This window comes from Rhincodon typus, chromosome 7 (genome assembly GCF_021869965.1).
Source record: "Rhincodon typus isolate 14 chromosome 7, sRhiTyp1.1, whole genome shotgun sequence".
NCBI lineage: Eukaryota > Metazoa > Chordata > Chondrichthyes > Orectolobiformes > Rhincodontidae > Rhincodon > Rhincodon typus.
The window spans coordinates 24,030,736-24,040,565 of record NC_063338.1 but is presented as its reverse complement, the minus strand read 5'-3'; the positions used below and the strand labels follow the sequence as shown (position 1 = coordinate 24,040,565).

The 9,830-nt window shown below is 40.9% G+C and overlaps 1 protein-coding gene across 1 annotated transcript in view; it reads left to right on the top strand.

The window, feature by feature from the left end:
* The first annotated feature begins 2,463 nt into the window (after positions 1–2,463).
* pikfyve (phosphoinositide kinase, FYVE finger containing) overlaps positions 2,464–9,830 on the top strand; it is a 99,226-nt gene continuing 91,859 nt past the window's right edge. The window contains exon 1 of the mRNA XM_048598715.1: positions 2,464–2,710. The gene's annotated coding sequence lies outside the window, so the exon portion shown is untranslated. The remainder of the gene's footprint in view (positions 2,711–9,830) is intronic.

The following is a 9,830-nucleotide window of genomic DNA, read 5'->3' as shown; positions in this document are numbered from 1 at the left end:
GTGTGGATGATGAGTTGGACCGAAGGGTCTCTTTCCGTGTTGTATGACTCTGACTCTTAACTGGATCCTGAAAATTCACCCGTTGATCCAAAAACATAAGGACAGGACTTTGTTTATTATTTGTATGTCTTAGGTTCTCTTTCAAGTTAGTTCCTATTCTTCTCTCATAGTCTCTCTGCTTCTCTCATTTCCTTTTATGTTTCCTCTGAGCTTCCTATATACAGCCTCGTTGTCACTTAAAGTATTATCAATCTGACATCGTTACATGTGCCCTTTTTCTGTTTCATCTTATTTTTTCTTTTCTAAGAGTCCACTGAATATGGCACGAGAAATTCAAACAGAGAATGTATACCTATATTGTTGGATAAAAGCTGCCATATGTACCAAAATAAAAATGTTATTCATATCTTCATTGTCTGTGTTGGTGACATGATTTTGATATAAACTTTAAAAGTCCCAAATTGAATAATTTGCAATGATGCAGAATCATAATCATTTCCAGCAGGACCACTGTGTTAGAGAAAAAAACTTTGTGAAAAAGACGACTGCTCTGCATCAAAATCCTAACCAATCAGTTCCAACATAAGAGCTGAATTTCAAAGTTGATGTGCGAATGATTGTTCTTGACATGAGGTCTGCATTTGAGTCTCTCATCAAGCAGCCCAAGCAAGTCGATGACCAGTTGCAGTCTTACTCAGCGCATGTTTGAGATTGTTGGAGGTCAACAATTACAGCCTCAAGCTATCTCTGCAGGAGCTCCTCAGTGTAGATATTTTTCTAATCAACCTGTTCAGAGATGTTCCTACACACCACTGGAGAGATGGGATTTGAACACGGGCCTCATGGCTTAGAGGTACGGACAATTCCACTGTCCAATGAATGTGATGAATGCACAATGTTCAGCGCTATTTGTGATTCCTTAGATACTCAAACAGTCCATGTCCATATGCAGCAGGACCTGGACAATATCCAGTCTTGAGACTAAGTGGCAACTAACACACATGCCACACAGTGCTAGGCAATGACTATTTCCAACATGACAGAATTTGGTTATTGTGCTTGACATCAAATGGCATTACCATCCTTGAATACCCTAAAATGTGGTTACCATTTTAAAGAATGAACTGGACCAGCCAGTGGGTTTTGGTTCTGCCTAAGCCCCAAATCCAGCCAGCATATGAATTGTTCTGGATCGGCTATAGACTAGAGGTGAAGGAATAGTATGAGTCCAGTATTTAAATACTGGGCTACAGCACCATAGAATCTTGGAGCATGGAAACAAACCCCTCACTCATCCACGGGGACCAGATTTCTCCAACTAAACTTGTCCCATTTGACTGTGTTTGGCCCCCTATGTTCTAAATGTTCCCATTTATGTACTGGTCTAAATGTCTCAAATGTTGTAACAGTACCTGCATCTTCCACTTCCTCTAGCAGTTCATTCAATATACACACCACCGTCTATGTGAAAAAGTGGCTGCTCAGGTCCCTTTTAAATCTTTACCATCTCACCTTAAACCTATGCCAAGACAACAAGGTGCAGAGCTGGATGAACACAGCAGGCCAAGCAGCTCATCTGATGAAGGGTCTAGGCCCGAAACGTAGCCTTTTTGCTCCTATGATGCTGCTTGGCCTGCTGTGTTCATCCAGCTCTGCACCTTGTTGTCTCGGATTCTCCAGCATCTGCAGTTCCTACTATCTCTTAAACCTATGCTATCTAGTTTTGAATTCTCCTATGCTAGGGAAAAGACCTTGGCTAGTAACCTTTTCTGAGCCCTGCATGATTTTATTAATCTCCAAAAGGTCATCCCTCAACTTCCTACGGTCCAGGGAAAAAAGGTCCCAACGTATCCAATGTCTCCTTATAATTCAAACTCCCCAGTCCCAGTAACATTCTTGCAAGTCTTTTCTGTATCCTTTCCAATTTAATATCCTTCCTATAGCAGGACGACCACATTATACGCAAGACTCCAACAGTGGCTTCACCAATGTCCTGTACAGCCACAACATGACGTTCCAACTCGTATATTTGGTGCTCTGAACAATGAAGGCAAACATGTCAAATGCTTTCTTCATCACCCTGTCTACCTGTGACACCACTTTCAAGGAATTATGTACCTGAATTCTTCGGTTTCTCTGTTCGACAACACTCCCCAGTGCCCCATCATTAGCTGAATCAGATGGTAGAAATTCAACAGTAAGTAACTCACTTCCTGATTTCCTAAAGCCTGTTTACCATTTACAAGGCACAAGCCAGAAATGTGAATGAAATACCTCCACTTACCTGGATAGATACAGCTTCAAAAACACATTGAGAAGTTGCACAGCCCAGATCTCTTGTGCAATTAGAGACAGGCAATAATTGCTGCCCTAGCCAGCGACAGCCACACCCCAAGAACGAATATATAAAAAAAATACACCCACGTTGCAGAGGTGGAAAATTTACCAGGTTAGGAGGGTAGAACCAGCCTGTGCACGCCGCCGCAGCCAGGCGAAGTGTCGGGCACGCCTGTCGGCGGCGCGCACGCTGCTACCGGCGCTCTCGGGAGCGCGCAAGTCGCCGCCTGCCTTCCATTGGTTTGATGTCGGTGAAAGGAGGGAGCGGTTTAGGGGCTGAGATAATATGAGGGTGAGGTGCTTCTGGAGCTGGGACAGAGGCCTCTGTCTGTCTGCCCTTTCAGTCGGCGGACGGGTGTGGAGCTTGTGAGAGGTGAGTACCCCGGTAGACCTGGCCGGGCTCTCTGAAATAGACTCGGGTTGAGTTGAGGCCGTTCAGGCCCTGGTCTGGGATGTCGATGTTTGTTTTGGTGTCATCACGCGCCCGGCGGTGTCCTCATCTCCCTCCTTTTTTATGGATTAGCTTCCCGGTGGGGAAGGAGGTGACACTTGCAGGGGAGCTGGACTGGTACTACTCCTTCACCTCTAGTCTGCAGCCGATCCAGAGCAGTTCATATACCGGTTGGGTGTGGGGCTTAGGCAGAGTGCAACCCCCAGCTCAGAAATATCTATGAAATGAGGTGAGATGGAACCTCTCGGTTTGGTTATCCTTCATGTGATGTGGCTGCGTTCAGTCTCATGATCAGCAGCAACTCCTCTCTCCGCTGTGTTATGGGCGGGTATTTGTAGTGCAGTGTTCAACATAACGTTTGGCGTCTGTTTCTGAAATGTACCTGTTGTCATTGATCGCTTTCACTTGGCTAATTTCGGCCTCCTGGATAATAATGCCATCAAAGGATAGAATAAAGATGGTTTTCAAGCTTTTGCTATTCGTCGGTCACTTGTGTCTATACCTATGGATTCATTCTTGAATCTGAAGTTTTTGTTAATCACTAATTACCGTGAAGCAAGCTGCCCATCCCTTAGGATATATTCAATCCTAAAACAGCATCGCTAAGAGCAATCCTTTCTAAACGGCCCAGATCTACAAAACCCAAACAGGAATAACTGTAAACATGTATACAGTGTTCTCTTCTATGAACGATGTGGACCAGAGTGCCACGATTCACAGGGTGGCCCAGAGGATATAGTTTTGGACACCCCACCCGTTGGAAAGTGTGTTACCTTTGTTGTTGAAGATTGGTAAACCCTGACAGGAAAATAAAATACTTTCGCTGCATGAGAGTTCGAGCTGTAAATGAACCTAACTACATTTGCTGGCCTTCTGAGAAATACTATCCTGAGGATTAGGACTGCAGACGTTAAGAATTGGCAAGCAAAGAGATTCCAGAATTTAGAATAAGTGACAAGAACCAATGAACATATCAAGAACTTTTATTTTGAGTTGGGGTCGATGGTTAATTCTTTTTCCCCTAAGCAATCGTTATACTTTGTGAATTGTAATATGTCCTAAACCACCAGAAAATCATTGATTAGGTGTGCTGCTGCCAAATTAATTTAATACTGGCACGAGTCAAGTAGCTGTCAAAGGGACACGGGCCTAGAAATAGTTTGATAGAGGAATAATTCTGGACGGAGGTTCGAAGTAATGAGTGCTTCAAGAATTAATGCTAGAACTATTGTTTTGAATGTACGTCAACAACTTAGATTTGGCAATTCATCAAGCGTCAGGTAAAATTACAAGTGCATGTAAACTGGGGAGCCACGTCATCTAGAAAAAAAAATGAAATCTGCGTTCGCAGGTGGTAGATAAATGGGAGATACTTTTACAGATGCTGTTGAAAGAAACTTATTGGTGTTAGATATTAAGTCTTTATCTCCTAAGAATGGTTATCACAACTAATTTGTGTGGATAATATTGTGATTTAACCTATGTAAAGCTTTCTTAGTTGACTGAACTTCACGTTAATATATTTGTGCTGCTTCCTTAAATAAGATATACATTGGAGAGCTGGTTTACTGGTTTGTGTCACTATTGGTCTAAACAATATCGGTATATTCATTTAGTATGGATCAGAAATCAATAAGGCAAACGGAATAGTGAAAGACTTTGCTAATTCAGTAGAATATAAATTTGGAAGATGACAGAGTATCCATGCAGCAGTTTGGTCAGAATGTAGCTTAAATGTTGTCCCTATGTTTGGTCATCATTCCAAGATCCTTGAATGCTGTGGTATTGTGATAATATGCTTCTTCTAATACATGAGGTAAAATGGGTAAATTCATCTCCTCCTCTATGTTTAATTCACACTTTGGCACTTCAGCTCTATTTTGTTAATTAGTACAGTAAGTGATGAAGTTACAGAAAAAAACATAATGAAATGTTCATCTAATTAATTTCCAGCCAGAGAGAATCCATGTGTATAAATGTCTAACCATATTCTACCATTTATTAAATTTTAAATTAAGTTTACTTGGTATGGTAAATATTTTAAGTATTTATAAACCTTTGTGGATCTTAAGTTATGATATAGATGCAAAATTACACTTCTGAATTTTAAAATGCTCCTATGTTTCATATTATCTTTCTACTGTGTGCTATAATGCTTGAATAAATATCTTAATATTGCATTAACAACTTTTTCCATCAAATGTTATTGCTGAAAGCATCTATCTGCTGTGATTGAAAATGTTAAATGCCCTAAATAACCAAATATAAATTCACCAAATGAAATATCTATCCCTGTCAGAACATTTCAAAGTCATGTAGAACCCTTGCCGTTTAAAAATGTCATATCACTTGATATAGCACTTCTCAGGCCCCTTTCTAGTGTCACTATATGCAAATCACAACTAATTTAGATTACTGCTGCTTGCATCTTCACCCATACTATGGCAAGAACTCCCAGTATTCTCATCCTTGTCAACTATTGATAAGTCACTGTATTTTTAAATTTCATCTTTATTTAGATCAATGTAAATTCTGGAAGTTTGAGAGTAAGACTCAAGATGATGCCTCTGCAGCATTTATAGAGGCAGCAGATCAGCTGACTGACCTTCTCTATATTTCCACAGTTTTGTTTTCTTGTCCTTGACCTTATCTACCTCTGTGTCCTTCAGCTATATATTGCCCCAAGCAACATCTGCTCCACAGTCAGTGCATTAGTCCATATTTGTGTCTCTGTTGCATGACATTGTGCATCAGCAGTGCTTTGAATGTTATAACTTCAATTAAGTAACTGTTTGAGATCAGTAAAAATCCTTAACTTGTGATTTTTACTTGGAACAAAAAATTGACCATGGCTGGAAGGGAAAGCGTAATGTGTTAGTAATTGGAGATTCAATAACTAACATGACTATAGTTTGAGAGCAAGATTGGGAGTCCCATATGACAAGTTGATTTGCTGATGCAAGGATGAGGGGCCATCTAAAACTGGATTGCAAGGTTGTTGGGAAAGGACGGCAATGCAATCCAGTCATTTTGATCCATTTCGAGATTAACAGAATGGTGATGGATATGCAAAATACTCCATATAAAAACTGAAAGAACCGTGGATGCTGTAAATCGGGAACAAAAAGAAAAGTTGCTGGAAAAGCTCAGCAGGTCTGGCAGTACCTGGGAAGAAAAAAGCCAGAGTTAACATTTCAGAATTCTGAGGAAGGGTCACCGGACCCGAAACGTTAACTCTGACTTTTTTCTTCACAGATGCTGCCAGACCTGCTGAGCTTTTCCAGCAACTTCTGTTGTTGTTACATGCAAAATATTCTGTTTGTAGAATACCAGGAACTAGGAGTTAAATTAATGAACAGAGCCACAAGGTTTTAAATGGTTCCTTTTATATTTATGTTACTGTCATGGTCAGCAATTATTGTTCATTCCTGATCATTTTTGAGAAGGTGGTGGTAAGTCACCTTCTTGATGTCCTGGTTGAGATGAATTTACTTCCAACAGCCTCAGTCAACTTCCTTTGTGCTGGGTTTAACTCCAGTCAATGGTGCCATTTTCCCTCTACCACTGACTCCAACTTTAATTGTGCTTTTTTTTTTGCCAACCTAAGTGAATGCTTCTGTGATGGCACTTTTCACTTTGTCTGTAAAATTCAGGTCTTCATCAATATTTGGTTAGAGGCTGTGCTGAGATCTGGAAATGCAAGTCACAGACAGAATTTAAACTGAGCATTGCTGGGTTGATTATTGATGAATAAGAGTTTCTTGGTAGCATTGTTGATAAAAGCTTCCAGCACAGTGATTGAATATAGACTGGTGCATTTGGTTTGGATTTGTATTGTTTTTTTGTGGATCGGGAAATACCTGCACAATTTTATGTCTGTCATCTTCAAATACTCATCCAAAGTCTCCTCTCTCACACACAAACTTGCAATTCATCTGTTTGTTGTCCCATTACTTATTTGTGTCGTAGATAGAATGTCTCTTTGGTTTAAAGGCAGCATCAACTTAATGAAGGTTATCGTTAATATTTGCTGCAAATGAGTAGCATACAACAGCTAGCTTTACCAGTTGCTTAAATTTTTTAGTTTGATGTAGACTGAGCAGTTTTTAGTTTTGATTTCAAGCCTGTTCATGAGTTTCTGCAATGTGCAGCAAGCAGTGGTTTGATCGGAGTTAACTGTCATCCTGCTTGATAACTTTGATGCCAAAATAGGGTATAAAGCTATGTGGTGAGCAAGTGGTTTGAGCCCTAGTTATGAGATTGCCAATAACGCCAATCCTGTAGCACATGGAATTGTAATAGTCCCAATGTGTATTTCCACTGGTGACAGGAGTGAACCTATGAGCAGATTGCTTTAATTAGTTGATCGAGGAAAGGGAATTAATTTGACTACTCCATTTTAGAAGTGAATTTGCCAGTATTGGAGCATAGTAATTGAATGATACAGTTGGCTTCAGCATTGATTTTATTGTCACGTGTTCGGAAATACAGTGAAAAGCTTTGTTTACAAGGGGTACAGGCAAATTAGAGCGAGCAAACGATGTACAGATCAAAAAGATTTAGAGGCATACAGGTTACATTGCAGGTTACATTACTTGAGACTAGAGTCCACTCAACAGTCTGATGATGGCCAGAAATAAGTTGTTCCTGGACCTGCTTGTGCGTGTTCATGCTTTTGTACCTTCTGCCTGACAGAAGAGGTTGAAGGAGGTTATTGCCAGGGTGTGATGGGCCTTTGATGTTGGCCGCCTTTCCGCGGCAGCAAGCCATGTAAATAGTCCATGGATGGAAGGTTGGCTTCTGTGATGTTCTGGGCTGTGCACACCACCACCTTCTGTAGTTTCTTACGGTCCTGGGCAGATCAGTTGCCATACCAGGCCGTTATGCACCTGGGCAGTTTGCTTTCAATGGTGCTTCTGTAGAAGTTGATTAGGGACCTTTTATGGACATGCCAAATTTCCTGAACCGCCTGAGGAAGAAGAGGCGTTGTTGTGCTTTCTTGACTGTCGCATTTATGTGGGAAGTCCCGGACAGATGGTCAGTTATCGTCACTTCAAGGAATTTGATGCTCTGCGTTCTCTCAACCTCAATTCTGTCTGCACTTCAGTCAAATTTAGCCAAGTCCACTCAGGATTGCTTTACAGTAATCCTGTTGATCATGCATATGTGCATTCCAGACAATGACGACAATACAATCGTTAAATTTAAAAAGGATTGTAATGTTCAGGTTTGCCCTTGAGAAATGCATACCTGGCCAAGGTGTGCTATTGCCAATGTATTGCCAGTGTTTGTGGCATTGTTCTTCGCTGTGATGTTGGCATTTTGGAAAATGAGATATGTGAAGGAGGGGAAAAGATGTATTAAATCATTGACTTGTCTTTAAAGTGTGTTGGGTGATTTTTACCAAGTCTAGAACAACAGTTATTGCCTTCCATTGCACTAAGCTATAAGAGTCACCCGCATTCTGCATAGTGAACCATGGAAGGAGGCCTTTTCGCCTATGATATCTGTGCTGGTCGTCTGCAAGAACCAATTCTCTTAGTGACACTGCCCCATCTTTTCCATGGAGCTCTGCCCTTTAGTTTTGTTCCAGGTAACTCCATACCCTTTTGAATGCCTCTGTTAAACTAGTGTTTCAATATAGGAATAAGGAGGGTCATGTGACCAGGTCTGAATTCTGATGATATCAAACTTGGATGGCTCAAGTGTCAAAAGATTAAAGGGAGGTGTACCGAAGTTCCGGGAAGGTATTAAGAATGTTAAGTTTCATAAATGGTTGTACTTTCTTCAGAACACAGTTTCATTCTAAGTAAACAGTGTACAGGTTAGATAGCTTGAAGTGGGCACTGTATCAAAAAAGAGGAGAAACGGATACCTATCAAAATATCATCATTGGGGATGAAAATGCAGCCCAGCCCCTGGTGGTACTTGCTGGCTCCTAAAGGCCTTTCTTTTGCTGGCAGACTCTGCATGTTTTCTCTCAGTGGACACCCAGGAGGGGACATAATATCCAGCTATGACCCTGTCCATGACATGCTGGCTGGACCTTTAGATGGCCACTTTGACCAGGCCTAGGAGGAGGCCAGTGAAAAGATCCTCTGATCTGCGCATTCTCACAGGGTGTCCGTAGATTAGAAGTGTGAGGCTGATATGCAAGCAAAAATTCAAAAGCATTTTTTTTGTAAAAAAAAAACTTAAACAGCCTATTGCAAACAATTGGATTCCAAATAAGCATGAAAAATAGCTTCCTGCAGCCCACCACAAAAAAAGGCCTGGCACCCTATGAACCTACTTAGATGTTTATTGCCCGAGACTGTTGTATGCAACACTGTGCCCCCAGATCTCCAACGGAAAGGGGGGTGACTCCCGGAAAGGGGGGATTGGGCAAACCTGCCATTAGATGGTAAAACTTTATTCTATTTTGAAATTAAAGAATAACTAGTCAATGTTTCTACCTGGATACTAAGCCTATGTGATTCACATTGTCTTTTGAAAAGCTCATCTCCATGGAATTGATGCATTGGAAGCCACTGTAGGATTGGATTTAAAGTTCATCTATAAGATAGCCTTGATGCTTAGATTCATGTCAACCTTTCAGGATCTGAGAGAGAGAGAGAAAAGATACTTGGTAAGTCTGCATGGTTCACAATGCAGAATGTGGGTGAAAGCTCATGCTCAGATTGAAAAGGCTCAAGTAGTAAAGTTTGATAACAAACTTAGAAGATTCATCTGGCTTAAGTGAGAGGAAGAACCTCCTGGAAAATAAGCCTTATGAAAGACATTTCTGGGATTAAAAATAACCAGGCTGAGAAAGAAAAAGAGCAGAGCTAAGAATTTCTTTGGACTGGTTCTGAAAGACTTGAATGTCTACTTAGGGACAGTGTAAATTATAATGATGGAGTAGGATTTTGGCTAAAATTTAAAAAGGGAAAGTTTTTTTGATAACTTAAAGTAAATCTTGCTTATTGACGGAGTGCTTAATTGGTCAAAGTGAGTCAGAAGATGAGATAACACAGTGTGGAGCTGGAGGAACACAGCAGGC